The sequence below is a fragment of the Nomascus leucogenys genome, chromosome 20 (assembly GCF_006542625.1).
Source record: "Nomascus leucogenys isolate Asia chromosome 20, Asia_NLE_v1, whole genome shotgun sequence".
In the NCBI taxonomy this organism is placed as follows: domain Eukaryota; kingdom Metazoa; phylum Chordata; class Mammalia; order Primates; family Hylobatidae; genus Nomascus; species Nomascus leucogenys.
The window spans coordinates 81,377,948-81,390,954 of NC_044400.1; the positions used below are offsets into that span (position 1 = coordinate 81,377,948).

At 57.1% G+C, this 13,007-nt stretch overlaps 1 protein-coding gene across 6 annotated transcripts in view; it reads left to right on the forward strand.

The window, feature by feature from the left end:
- Window positions 1-13,007, forward strand: part of ZFYVE28 (zinc finger FYVE-type containing 28) — a 139,974-nt gene that overhangs the window by 42,972 nt on the left and 83,995 nt on the right. The window lies entirely within an intron of this gene.

The window sequence follows — 13,007 nt, forward strand, 5'->3', positions numbered from 1 at the left end:
CCTTGAACTCCTGGCCTCAAGTGATCCTCCCATCTCAGCCTCCCAAAGCACCAAATTGCCATCGTGCCTGGCCTTTGAACTGCACACTTTGGTAGAATTTTATGGCATGTGAGTTCCATCTCAATAAAACAGTTTCAGAAAGCAATGATTGCTCTCTTTTGGGCAGCAGAGGCTGGGCTTGTCTCTGCTGGCCGGAGCCACCTGGACACAGACCTGCCGCGACTGGCACACACCAAGTCACCCTGGGTGAGGGGAGGGCACCTGGCATGTTGGGTCAGAGTCGGGGGCTCCGTGATTAGAGGAGCAACCACCCTGGGTGTCTTAAGTCCATTAGGTCCTTCAAGGGGAGCTGGTCCAGGACTGAGCATCAGTCCACCTGCCTGGGCCGGTGAGGCCTCCTTGAGTATGGCTTCCAGTGTGCCCAGGAGTGTGGGATACCCATGCCCCCCCAGGCCTGAGCCAACAAAGCAGAGGCCAGAGCATCCTGGGCTGGCTGTTGCGGCCCCACTGCAATAGTTCTCTTGGCCCACAACCTTGGACCCCTGTCTGGGTGTTTGAATTGCTCCTCTGTTAAAAGAACAAGCCCAGTTCTTGTGAGCTCTTAGCAAATTACCTCAAATCATTTTTGAAGGAGAGGAATAATTCATAAATAAGCAGCTTAAGTTTCCATTTTCCACAAGCAAATTTCCATGCATCCTAGGAGTTGACCGGACTGCGTTCTCCCATCCCCACCACCCTTTCAGAGTTTCTTGAGCTGCCCTGAGCCAGGCAGAGCCTGAGGCTCAGCCCCTGCAACTGGGGGCTTGAGCAGGGGACACCCCGGGGGCACTCTGCTAGCACAGTGGGAATGGAATTGATTGTCTTCCTAGCAAGTTTGCTATTTAGTAGTTTTAAATATAAAATGCATTTTAAAGAATCTTTAAACCTATGGAGTTCAAAATGAGATCTCTGGCAGTTTAAATACCCAGCTGTCAGATACAGGCTTATTCCATTTGGTGACGCAGCACCCTTCTCTCCGGAGCTCTCTCACCACCCATTCTCTTCCTCGGCAGAGACAGAGGGGCTGTGCAGTTCGTTCGTTTGTTTAGGATCCCGCTGCAGCTACTCTGGTTAAATTTTCTGCAATCACATCATTGGTATAGGCAGTACTTGACAGAGTTTGATTTGAAAATTCATTTTCCCTTTGAAAACACTTTGCTAGATGTACAATTATCTCCCAGCTTTGTGTCTGGCTTGGCTTGCAGAACAAATGCCACGGTCAAGGCCAGCATTATCACCTGGGGTTTGCGTGGCGCCATGCCCAGCTGTTTCTCCTGTAAGGAGGATGTCTTTGCATGACAGGGGATGCCTCATCCTCAGGGGGCCAACCCAGCCTCCTCCTAGAGCCAGGGTCCGGCTTCTGGGGAGCATCTTCTTCTGTGGGTAGCAGGGGGTCTGTTTCCACATCAGAGACTACACTGAGGTGATAAAGGGGCCCTTTGCCATGCCCCAAGGGGCAGAGGCCTCTAGCTGCGTGGAACTGTACCCTCTGCAATTGGAGGGTTTTCTCTGGGGCCACTGACCACTCCACTGAGCTGAGTAGACGGTGGCTGTGGGGAAGGCTGCCAGCTCTTCCACCCATCACCTGCCCTCCGAGCTGGTTGTGGCTTCTGCTGCAAGTGAGAGCAACTTGGCCGGGAGACGGGTGCTGCTCGGTGAGACAGCAGGTGCAGGGGACTGATTTGTTGGGGTGTCTAAACCAGTTCCCCAATCTAAAGCTTCCCAGGGCACCGATTTACCAGACCATCTGGGAAACTGCAGAGGCCTGGGTTTGCCTCAGGGAGGCCCACGTGCAGCTTTGCATAAGCAGGTTCTTATGAAACATGAGCACTGGTAACAGCTGTAAAAGCATTTTAAACAAAAATTTAGTGAGGTTAAAAATTCCATCTCAGAATGTACACGTGAATGTTTTTGGTGTGTGTAGAGTTCGTGCCTATGTTTTTTGCTGGAATAACTGGGTGCTGTAATTCTGTGCCGCACTCCCCCACTAAGTCTCTTTGAGAGGTGGCCTCCTGGGGACATCCACATTCAGCCTCAGGGTCCTTCCTTCACTGGCTGCGCTGGGGGAGCCGTGCTGGGGCCATCTGAGTTCACAGTGAGGCCGGCTGGATCTTGCCCTGGCTTCCTATGAGCAGGTCACATGGGTCAGCCTTTGCCTTGCCCTTAGGGAGCAGGGGCTGTGCTCTGCCACCTCCACCCCTCCTGTAGGTAGAGGGGAGCCCCCAGTCCCCAGTGTCTGAACCTCAGGGCCTGGGAAACAAACATGCGTGCTTGTGTGCTCCCTTTTCCTTCAGAATTTATTCTGCAGGTGGTCCAGTTGGGGCCTTCTGGTATCAGGGGTGACTCTCAGAGCTTGATAACCCAAAGTCCAGCTGAGGGTGAGCTGGAGGGCCTGGGAGGCATCCTCCCCGTGTAGCCCAGCTCCAGGCACAGAACCAAGGCCCAGCCAGTGCAGGCCGTCTTCCATCCTGAGTGGGGCGAGCTGTTCCACCCAGGCCGGAGCGGGAGCCTTTGTCCCCAGGTTGGGCCAGGGCTCACGGCTCCCCCCAAAGGGTGGGAGATTTGGGAGTGGACCTGAAGAAGGGACAGGAGAGAGTCTGTGGGCCAGGGAGGCAGCAGGCAGGGCCGGGGGCATTTCTGCAGGTGGGAAGGTGGGCCCGGGTGACCGGCCCAGACCCTGGGGAGGCTGGCGTCGTCGTTACCCTTATTACCCTGCGTGCACTGAGAGGCCCCTGCTGCGTGCAGGCAGTTGGGGGGGACACGCCCTTTGTGAGTGCACGTGCGGGCCCAGAGGCAGCGCTCCAGGCTCGAGTGACAGGCGCCGCGCGGCCCCTCCTCCCGCCCTTGTCCCCTGCTGTCCCGGTTGCTGCCTGTGGCCTCCGCACATTGCGCTCTCGAAGCCCACCCCGCGTGGCCCACCCGGGGAGATGTGGAGACCCTGACCCCTGCCGCCTGCGCCTCCCCTGCCCCCTCCCCTTCCCCCCGCCGCATTCAGGGACACCCGGCCCCTCTCTTCCAACGCTGCCCGCTGCCCACTGCCTGCGGGGCGGGGCGGCCCAGCTCCACTGCTCGCCCTTCGGCCTGGACCACCCGCCCCCGTCCACCTCCCTCCCCCACTTCCGCGTGCGGGGCCTGACGCCTAGGGAGTGACCCCCGCGTGCGCCCGGAACACCCGGGCCCTGTGGCTGCGCCGCCCCTGCCGGGCCCGCCCCCGCCCCCGCTGTCCCTCCGCGCCGCCTCCTCCGGGGTCCACGGTACTCTCCCGACTTTGCCGCCGCGACGTGGGGGTTTTATCGCGGTATCGCGGAACACAGCCCCTGCCATTCCCAGTCACCCGCTCGGAGGCCGTGGGCGCCTTGGCGAGGGCTCGGCGGCGGGAATGCAGAACGTTATCCTCATCACCTGCGTCCACCACTGTCACTCCTGACGGCGAGACGCGAGGTGCTAAGGGCTTGTCCAGGCTAAGCGGGTTCTCTTCGTCCTTAAGCCCACTTCGCAGATGCTAATCAGAGGGGACAGGCGGCCAAGAACCTGGAGCCCACCGGGGCGTCTGTGCCCAGTGCCGACCCTCTAAATTCCCTTCCCACGTGGCTCCTGTCGCGTCCGGGCTGCGGAGGATTCCTCTAAACAGGCACAGCCGCCCTCTGGGTAAAGTACTTATTGATGTGAATTGAACGTAAAGCTGCCAGCCTTTCCTGGCAGTTTGCTTTGAAGGTCTTGGAGAGGTGGGGTGCTGTGCCCTTGGGGCGGGCAGGGCGTTCAGTGGTCTGGCTGGCCCCACAACACCGAGGACGCGCAGCCTGTGGTTCCAGGTCAGGCTGGAGGACTGTGTGGGACTGGGGGCTCAGCACCGAGCCCTGGTCTGCAGCCAGGCGGGGTGGACAGAGTTGACGTGCAGGCTGTCCCGAGTGGGCACAGGCTTGGACGTCCCAGGCAACACCTTCCCAGCTGGCGTCAGGCACCCTATGCCCCACTGGGCCAGAAGGCCACAGTGAACCTGGAACTGTGACCTGAGGCCTGGGGAGGCCTTCCCTTCACAGGGCACAGCGCCTGCCCTGGGGCTGTGGCACCATTATCGGTGGTGGCTTTGTGCTGTTTTCACCCTTATTACCTAGCAGGAGCAAGCAGGGAAACCGAGTCACAGGATAAGTCTTCCACCGTCAGGCAGGGTGAGTGGCTTTGAAATGAAGGCCTCCTTGCTTATTGGAAGTGGGATCCTGGGTGGATTTGTGAACCTCTCTGAGCCTTGGTTCTTCCCTCTGTAAATTGGGGCACAGCCCCTCACCTCCTCTGGGGTGGTGGGGATTTCAAAGCAGATTTGCTGATTACCAGTCCCAAGAGAAGACTCCTACTTCGTGGAGAATAGCAAAGATCGTCATAGCCAAATACCAGAAACTTCTGCCTGTGGGCACCGCATCCTGGGCTACTGTTTAGTCCTCCATGCACTGGTGACCTACATGCTCACATACAAGTTACGCAAAGCAGGTTGATTACTTACAGATAGGAAGCAAGGGACAGAGCCAGTCCCCAGCGTCGGGAAGGCTGCCCAGGGCAGATGGATTGCTGACCGCACATGCTTCTCTTTGCACCAGGGCTAAAGGGCCCTGCAAGCAGCCGCCCAGGTTAGAGACCTCAGGGGCCACGTGACCCCCAGGGCAAAGCTTTGAAGGACACTCTGCTTCCAGGGAGAAAGAAGCAAAGCCCAGGCGGTTCCTCCCTAACTCAAGCTGTTACAGTCCCTGGGAGGGTCAAGACCAAGGCCCAGGCTGTTCTGGGCAGTCCCTCCCTATCTCTGGATGCCGCGTCCTCAGCACGTTCTACCAGCAAGCAAGAAAGCTGGGAGTGCTGGGTTGGTCCAAGGCCCCCTGGAGAACGTTCCTGCAGGGATTATCTGAGCTATGTGGCATCTATGCCACTCCCACAGGTGACCTGAGCTGGGTGGCATATATGCCACTTTCACAGGTGACCGGTCAACGGTCATATGAGGGATTAAACTGTGTCCAGCCCCTGCCCACCAAGCCCTAGAACAGCCAGGGTCTTCTGAGTCTCGGAGGAAGTAGCCGGCAGTCTCAGCAGTTCCCTGGTCAGGCTGTGCTGGGGACACTCACCATGTAATGGGGTTGAGGGGACCACGGGGATGGTGATGAGCCCAGGGCTTGGTGCCACATGTGGGCCCGAAGGCCACAGGGAGGGCCAGTACCGAGTCCTGAGAGAGAGCAGGGGTGGGTGGGGACCGCAGGAGGCCAAGGCAGGAAGGGGGCAGGACCATCCCAATCTCACTCCCTGCCAGGCCTCCTGCTGACCCAGCATGCCCACTGCAGCTCCCCGACCCCAGGGCAGGGCAGAGAAGGGGGACAGATGGATGGGGAGGGAGACAGTAGCAACAATAGTAGCATTGGGGTGGGTGTGGCAGCAGGGCTGTGCCTGGGACCACAGGAGTGTGTGCCTGTCTGGGGCCCCAGATCTGCTGCCGGTGGCTGGTGGTGCTGCCAGGTCAGTGGGGCCCCAGCCTGGCAGCCCCTGGGGTGTCTGCTGTGGATGAGGCCTGCCTTGGGGACATGGGTCACGGCTGCCCAGGGACGCCAGGCCTCAGTGCGGACAGGAGGGGTTGGGGATCTGCAGGAGGGGCTGGGCCTGTGATTGGCGGCAGTGAACAGTTCTAGCCCCAGTGGTGGAGGGGTGGAGGGGCTTCCTTGGCCATTAGTTGGTCACGGTGAGGGCTGAGGAACAGCTGGTGTGGGGGGTCACAGCTATGGGGCCGCATTTGGATGTCCCTGGCAGAGGCTCTTCCCTGGCTTCTTCGCGATGCTCTTGGATTCCTGGTGCTGGAGCGGGAAGTCTCAGGCTTTAATGGGAAGCTGACCCTGGAGAGGCCCGGGGCGGCGCCTCAGACACCTGGTCCTCACCCCTGCACGCTCCAGCCTCTGTCCAGCTAAAGTCTGCATGTGGCCGCTGTCTCCTGGAGGCAAATGCACCTGGGTCTCCATGGCTGAGTGTGGGGGCTGTGGGGGTAGGGAGCTGGCTGCCTGGGGTGGTCTGTCTTGGGAACTGGAGCTTAGAGCCCAGCTTACGTCCTGGGTTCAGCTGTGTGGGGGAGGGAGGCAGTAGGAGCTGGACTGGGCTTCCGTCCCTTGCTGGGGCCCATGGGGCAGGCCTGATCCTCTCTGGCCTGGCCGTGCTGCCTGTCCTCCCATCTGTCCCGCCACCTGCTGCCTGCTCCCATCCTCCCTGCCGCAGCTCGGCCAAGACTGTGATGCTGCTGCCCTGGAGTGACAAGGTGTCTCTTTAAGGTCCCCACCTGCAGGATTTATGTCATATTTGGCAAACAAGAGTGTGAAAGGGATCCAGTCCTGGGCCCTTACCCCCTTTCCCCACACAGATGCCAGAGGGTCCTAGTGACACCTGGGCTGAGATCTGGCTCCTTGGCATCCAGCGATGTGGCCTTGGCCATGAGTTACCTTCAGGAGCGTCAGTCTCCTTGTCTGGGTGGAAGGCGTGGTGTGATGGGCTGTGCTTCCGTGCCCTGTGCAGGGCTTGGAGCCCCTGGGCCTCAAGGTGGCTGGGGCCTGCCCCAGTGGGTGGTGTAGTGCGTGTAAACTCTGAGCCTGGTGGCCAGCCCTCGTAACTGCTGGGAAACACTCCAGGGCCATCACACTGGGTCAGACAGGCCGAGCTCACACGTGCGCACTGCGTCTCTCATCCCGCACGTGCCTCCATCCCGCACCTCCCACCTGCAGCCACAGCTCACATTAGGGACCAGGGGCTTGAGTGAATTAACAGTTTAATCAGCTTTACAAAATTAGCCCTGAATCAGTACATCCTTGTATTTTTGAACTGAGAGCTGCTTTGTTCGTGCGTATTTTCTCCTGCTTTTTTGGGGGATGTCTGTTCGGTAGTCATCTGACCTCCTGAACGAAATGCCTTCTTTACGGGTTTCTGACTCCTTTTAACAGTGAACGCTTTCACTGCTATGAATTTATCTTTGAGAAAATATTGACACAGTGTGATTTTAAAAGAGATTCCTACTAGGTTAGGTTCTAATTTATTCTTTTACAATTTTTATTTCAAAAATTTTAACAAGTGAGTACTTCCTATTTATATCAATTGATTCCCTTTATTGTGGACATTGATTGTATTTAAGGACATTTAAAAACTGAATTTAAAATGAAATTGTAAAATGTCGTTGAATAAAGCTGGTGGATTCAAATCAAAGGGAGATGATTTGTCAGTGCTGGAACATGAACCCCCACTCCCCATTTATCTGTCCTGCCCGCAGGCTCACTTGAGGATGAGCCCTGTCATGCTGGACAGATTTAGCACTAAGTGATGAGTAGGTTGAGATGATCATTGTTTGCTTTATACTCTGCATACTTAGAAATGGAAATTTAGAACCCCAAATTTTCTTCTGGATTCTGTTAATCAGGACAGACTTTTGTAAGCTGTGTTCATTCATTTCCTGGGACCCCTGCCTAGAGGTCTCTGCTCACAGTGAGGGGTCTGGGTGGGATGACTGACACAATGAATAAAGACCCCTCCTGCTCCCGCCCCAGGCACCGCCAGGACCTCGCGGAAACCTTGGCCTCTTCCTCTGAAATACTGGTCCAGAAGGGCCGGGACGCTAGCTCAGGGGCTAACTCAGCTTTTCAAATAGCACAGGGTTTCTGTGTGTGGGTGTGTGCATGTGTGCCTCTGTGTGTGTGTGTGTGTGTGTGGTGTGTGTGTGTGATGACAGCTCTCTTTTTGCAGATGGTCAACACCTTTGTAGGTCTGGTTTTAAAGTCTTTACTGAAATCAAGGTACAGCGGCAGGGTGTTTGCTTGTGGGCACCGATGCCAAGTCAACAGTGTGACTGTGGTGCCCGTCATGGCATGGCATGGGGCAGGGTGTGGCGAGTATTGTTCCTCGTGGTCATGGAGACACTCGGCGCTTCCCTGTTCTCAGGGGCGGTGGCTTTGGACACGCTGTTCGGGATGCCCCTTTCCCACGCGCAGGCAATTTTACCATCAGAGCCCACGGCCCCTAGACATCATGGAGGCCTCCTCAAATCACAGAGAACCACAGATGGCCTCGCAGGTTGTTGCAGACGCCGTGCGCTCGCTCAGGGTGGGTGAAGGCTCCGCGGCGCAGGTCCAGGGCCAGGTGGATGGGGGTCCCGAGGGTCTTTCAGGGAAGCTTGAACCCACCTTAAGAGCAGCTTCCTCAGACTTGTACAGGCCCACAGATTTGGGGTTTTACCCTGGAGGAGGGTTACCTGGTGGGAATTGCTAAGTGGATGTCAGGGTTCCCAGGCCCTCCTGCATGGCACTGCAGCACGGAGGGGTCAGGCCAGGGGCTGGCTCCCCAGCCTGCTTCTGGGCCTTCCGCACAGGTCAGGCGGCCGCAACAAAGGACTCCAGACTCGGTCGCCGGAACGGTAGGAATTTATTTTCTCTCAGTCCTGGAGGCCAAAAGTCCAATACTACTGCGTGGCAGGGCTGGGTCCCTCTGAGGCTGGGTCTCTCCTTGGCTTGCAGATGCCGCCTTTGGCCCGTGTCTCCACAAGGTCGGCCCTCTACCTGCCTGTGTCCATATTTCCTCTTCTTATAAGGACACCAGGTATATTGGATTAGGGCCCGCCCTGACGACCTCATTTAACCTTAATGACCTCTTTAAATATCCTATCTCTGGGCTGGGCTAGGTGGCTCATGCCTGTAATCCCAGTACTTTAGGAGGCTGAGGCAGATGAATCTCTTGAGCCCAGGAGTTCCAGACCAGCCCGGGCAACATGGCAAAACCCCGTCTCTACAAAAAATACAAAAATTGGCTGGCCTTGGCTGGGCATGGTGGCTCACCCCTGTAATCCCAGCACTTTGGGAGGCGGAGGCCGGAAGATCATGAGATCAGGAGATCGAGACCATCCTGGCTAACACAATGAAACCCCATCTCTACTAAAAATACAAAAAAAAAAAAAAAAAAAAAAAATTAGCCGGGCGTGGTGGCGGGCGCCTGTAGTCCCAGCTACTTGGGAGGCTGAGGCAGGAGAATGGTGTGAACCTGGGAGGCAGAGCTTGCAGTGAGCTGAGATTGTACCACTGCACTCCAGCCTGGGCGACACAGCGAGACTCCATCTCAAAAAAAAAAAAAAAAATTGGCTGGCCGTAGTGGCACCCCACTGTCTTCCTAGCTACTCAGGAGGCTGAGGTGGGAGGATTACTTGAACCCAGGAGGCGGAGGTTGCAGTGAGCTGAGATCACACCACTGCACTCTAGCCTGGGGGATAGAGCAAGACCCTGTCTCAAAAAAAAAGAAAAAAGGGAGGAGATACTGTTTCCAAACACAGTCACATTCTGACATTCTGAGTCCTGGGGGTTAGAACTTCAATGTTTGAATATGGGGGGCGTGGTCACAGTTTAGCCCATGATAAGGTCACACAGCAAATCTGCCTCATCCAACCCCACCAGGCCCACCCCACCAGTGAGCAGGCCTGGTAGTGCATTCTGTGTGCTCAGTAACACCTCAGCTCCATGGGAGACCATTCAGAGGCTTCAGCTGCCCCAAGAGGAAGGCAGGGAGCCCTGAGGCACACAGGCTGCCTTCTGCAGGTGGGAGTCGGCTTCCCTGCAGGGCACCAAGCATCCGCGCTAACTGGAGCCAGGGCCAGGAGGGATGGAGTATCAGGCCCGTCCCTGAAGGGTTCCCTACCTCCCATGCCTTTTATTTTGGTGATGAGGGCCCCTTTCTAGCATTTACCCTGCCAAGTAGACAGGCATGTCACCCCTGTGGGAGCTCATCTTGACACTTGCTGTACTGGTCTCACATCACACACGCATGCACATCCATGCCTGCACATATATTCACATGCACACAGATACATGGACGCACATGCATGTACACACTTATGCACAATGCACAGATTCACACGCACACAGCCATGGACAGGTGCATGTGTGTACATGTACACACTTGCACACACACAGCAGTGGTTCTTGGCCTCTCCAGAGCACAGGAGAGAAGGTGTGTGAGTGAGCCAAGGGGACGTGCATGTACCCCATTCTTTGCTCAGAGGCTCAGTCCCCTCTTTGGTCTGGGGCTTTGTGTGATGACTGGGGCTTTGTGTGCCAGCACCACGCTGCCATCAGCCTTTCATGCACCCGCGTCGTGGCTGAGCCGTCTCCTCCGCTTACCAAGCAGCGAGGGGCCCGTGTGGACCTGGTGTTGCTGGGAGCTCCTTGCACTAGAGTTGTAAGGTTTTTGGTGCCAGGGCAGAGAATGATTCTGGGTTCCTTTCTGGGGGTTTCTGCGTGGCCCCTTGTCGTGTCCTCTTTCTCAGAGCCGAGATTTAGCTTCTAGGAGGTTGTCATTTAGTGCCCTAAATTCAGTACCTGGCCTGTTTGCTGGGCCAGATGGTGTCTCGTCAGCGAGCTGCGGTCGGGGCTGCGGGACGCACGTGGAGAGGGACTGTGAGGGCTCCGGTCCAGCTCAGTCACAGCCAGGTGTCTGCTGTGGGACCGTCCGCACCAGGCCCCTGCTTCTCCCACCCTCCCATACCTACGGCTCTGAAGGGGAGCTGGCAGGTTTGGGGCCAGAAGGGAGCCGGTGGCTCTGCTGACCTGGACTAATGCCTGAGCTGGGTGTCAGGCCCAGCGGGTCTCCTGCAGGCCTTGGGCAGGCTGCGAGCTCAGCCCCACCCCGAAAAGGGGCCATGCTCCCTCCTGGTTCGGGAAGTGGCAGGAAGGCTCCTCTGCCCTCTGGTAGGAAGGTGCTGGTCTTGGCTCTTCCCCTCTTCCTTGGGAGCGAGGAGGGGCATTGGCAGGCCCCGTGCGCAGGTGAGGAAGCTGGTGGCCACCCCAGGAGCCGGGTCAGAATTCTAAGGGAGGGGAAGCTGGCGGTCACCCCATAAGCCCAGTCAGAATTCTGGGGACTGTGCTGGGTGTGGTGGCTCACACCTGTAATCCCAGCACTTTGGGAGGCCGAGGCGGATGGATCATTTGAGGTCAGGAGCTCGAGACCAGCCCAGGCAACATAGTGAAACCCTGTCTCTACTGAAAATACAAACATTAGCTGGATGTGGTGGTGGGATTACACCTGTAATCCCAGCTACTTGGGAGGCTGAGGTGGGATGATTGCTTGAGCCTGGGAGATGGAGGTTGCAGTGAGCTGAGATCACACCAGCCTGGGCAGCAGAGTGAGACTCCATCTCAAAAAAAAAATGACCTCTGCATCTGAAGCAAAGGTCAAGGGCCCCGTTGCTCATCTGTAAGTTGACAGCCACAAGGCTTCGAAAGTGCAGCACTCCCTGGAGCTCGGGCCTTGGGGAAGGCCCAGGAGGGGCCTTTTGGGCCTCACTTACCCCGCCTCCCCTGCTTTCCTTCCAGGCAGTAGAGCAGGAACGAGGTTAAGAGTGTCTTCTGCCTCCCAATCCCACTCTTCTTCCCACTTCATCACAGAGGGGTCGCTGGGCGACTGCGACCTTGTGGCTCTCTGGGGTTGGCTGGGCCCGTGGAGGGGATGTGTTTACTTCCAGAAAGGCACGAGGTGCAGGGACACAGCAGTGGTGCGGAGAGGGTGGGAGCAGATGGCAGCCAGTGCCCACTGTCCATCTCTGTGTCTCTGGCATCTGTGAGCACATCAACGGCCGGGGGGGCGGGCACACCAACGGTTGGGCCGGGCGGGCACATCAACGGCCGGGGGGGCGGGGTCTGGGTCTGTCTTGCGCTGGGCTGTGTCCCAGGTCCAGATCCGCTCCTAGCAAAGTGGACGCTCAGGCAGCAGCTGCCGGGGAGCGAGTGGGTGCAGAGGCTCCGTCAGCCTCCTGTGAACAGTCCCAGGGAAGGCTTCCCATTGGCTGCCCAGGTCACAGGTGCATGCAGCCATCGCCGGAGCCCAGGCAGGGGGGCAGTGGATGGCCTTATGTGGCTCTGCTCAGCCTCACTGGGGTTTGCTCTCCCCACCTGAGGGGTCTGGGCCAGCGTCTTGAGCTGATCCAGAGAGTGAGGACTGGAGGACCAGGAAAGAGTCAGGACAGAGTGACCCTGGCTAAGGCCACACAGAGGGGAGGGGCGGCAGGCCAGAGCACACGGAGGAAATGGCCCCGACGGAGATGGGAGTCTGTGGGGAACACTGCCAGCACATTCGAACTGTGTGTGATTTGGTATATTCCCCTCTCCTCTGTCTTTCTCTCTGTGATTATGAAGAGTCCCTTTTATAAAAATAGGTTGAGGCCAGGCACAGTGACTCACTTCTATAATCTCAGCAACTTTGCGAGGCCAAGGTGGGAGGATGGCTTGAGGCCAGGAGTTCAAGACCAGGCTGGGCAACACAGGGAGACGCCATCCCTAGAAAAAATGTAAAATTAGCTGAACATAGTGATGTGCACCTATAGTCTCAGCTACTTGTGAGGCTGAGGCAGGAGGAGCTCTTGAGCCCAGGAGGCGGAGGTTGCAGTGAGCCATACTCATGCCACTGTACTCCAGCCTGGGCAACACAGCGAGACCCTGTCTCAAAAAACACATATATAGGCTGGGCACAGTGGCTCACACCTGTAATCCCAGCACTTTGGGAGGCCGAGGCAGGTGGATCACGAGGTCAGGAGTTTGAGACCAGCCTGGCCAACATAGTGAAACCCCATCTCTACAGAAAATACAAAAATTAGCCGGGCGTGGTGATGGACGCCTATAATCCCAGCTATTCGGGAGGCTGAGGCAGGATAATCACTTGAACCCGGGAGGCAGAGGTCGCAGTGACCTGAGATCATGCCACTGCACTCCAGCCTGGGTGACAGAGCGAGACTCTGTCTCAAAAAAAAAAAAAAAAAAAGAAAAGAAAAGAAACATATATATATATTCAAGGACTTCACTTTTCTAAGGGGCTTCTTTGAATTCTTGAAACTCTGATCCAGAGGAACAAGCCGTTTGCATCCTGGGGCAGTGGGGACCTCACGTGCTAAGGGAGGGTGGCCGTGCTGTGTGCGTAGAGCACCAAGGAGACCA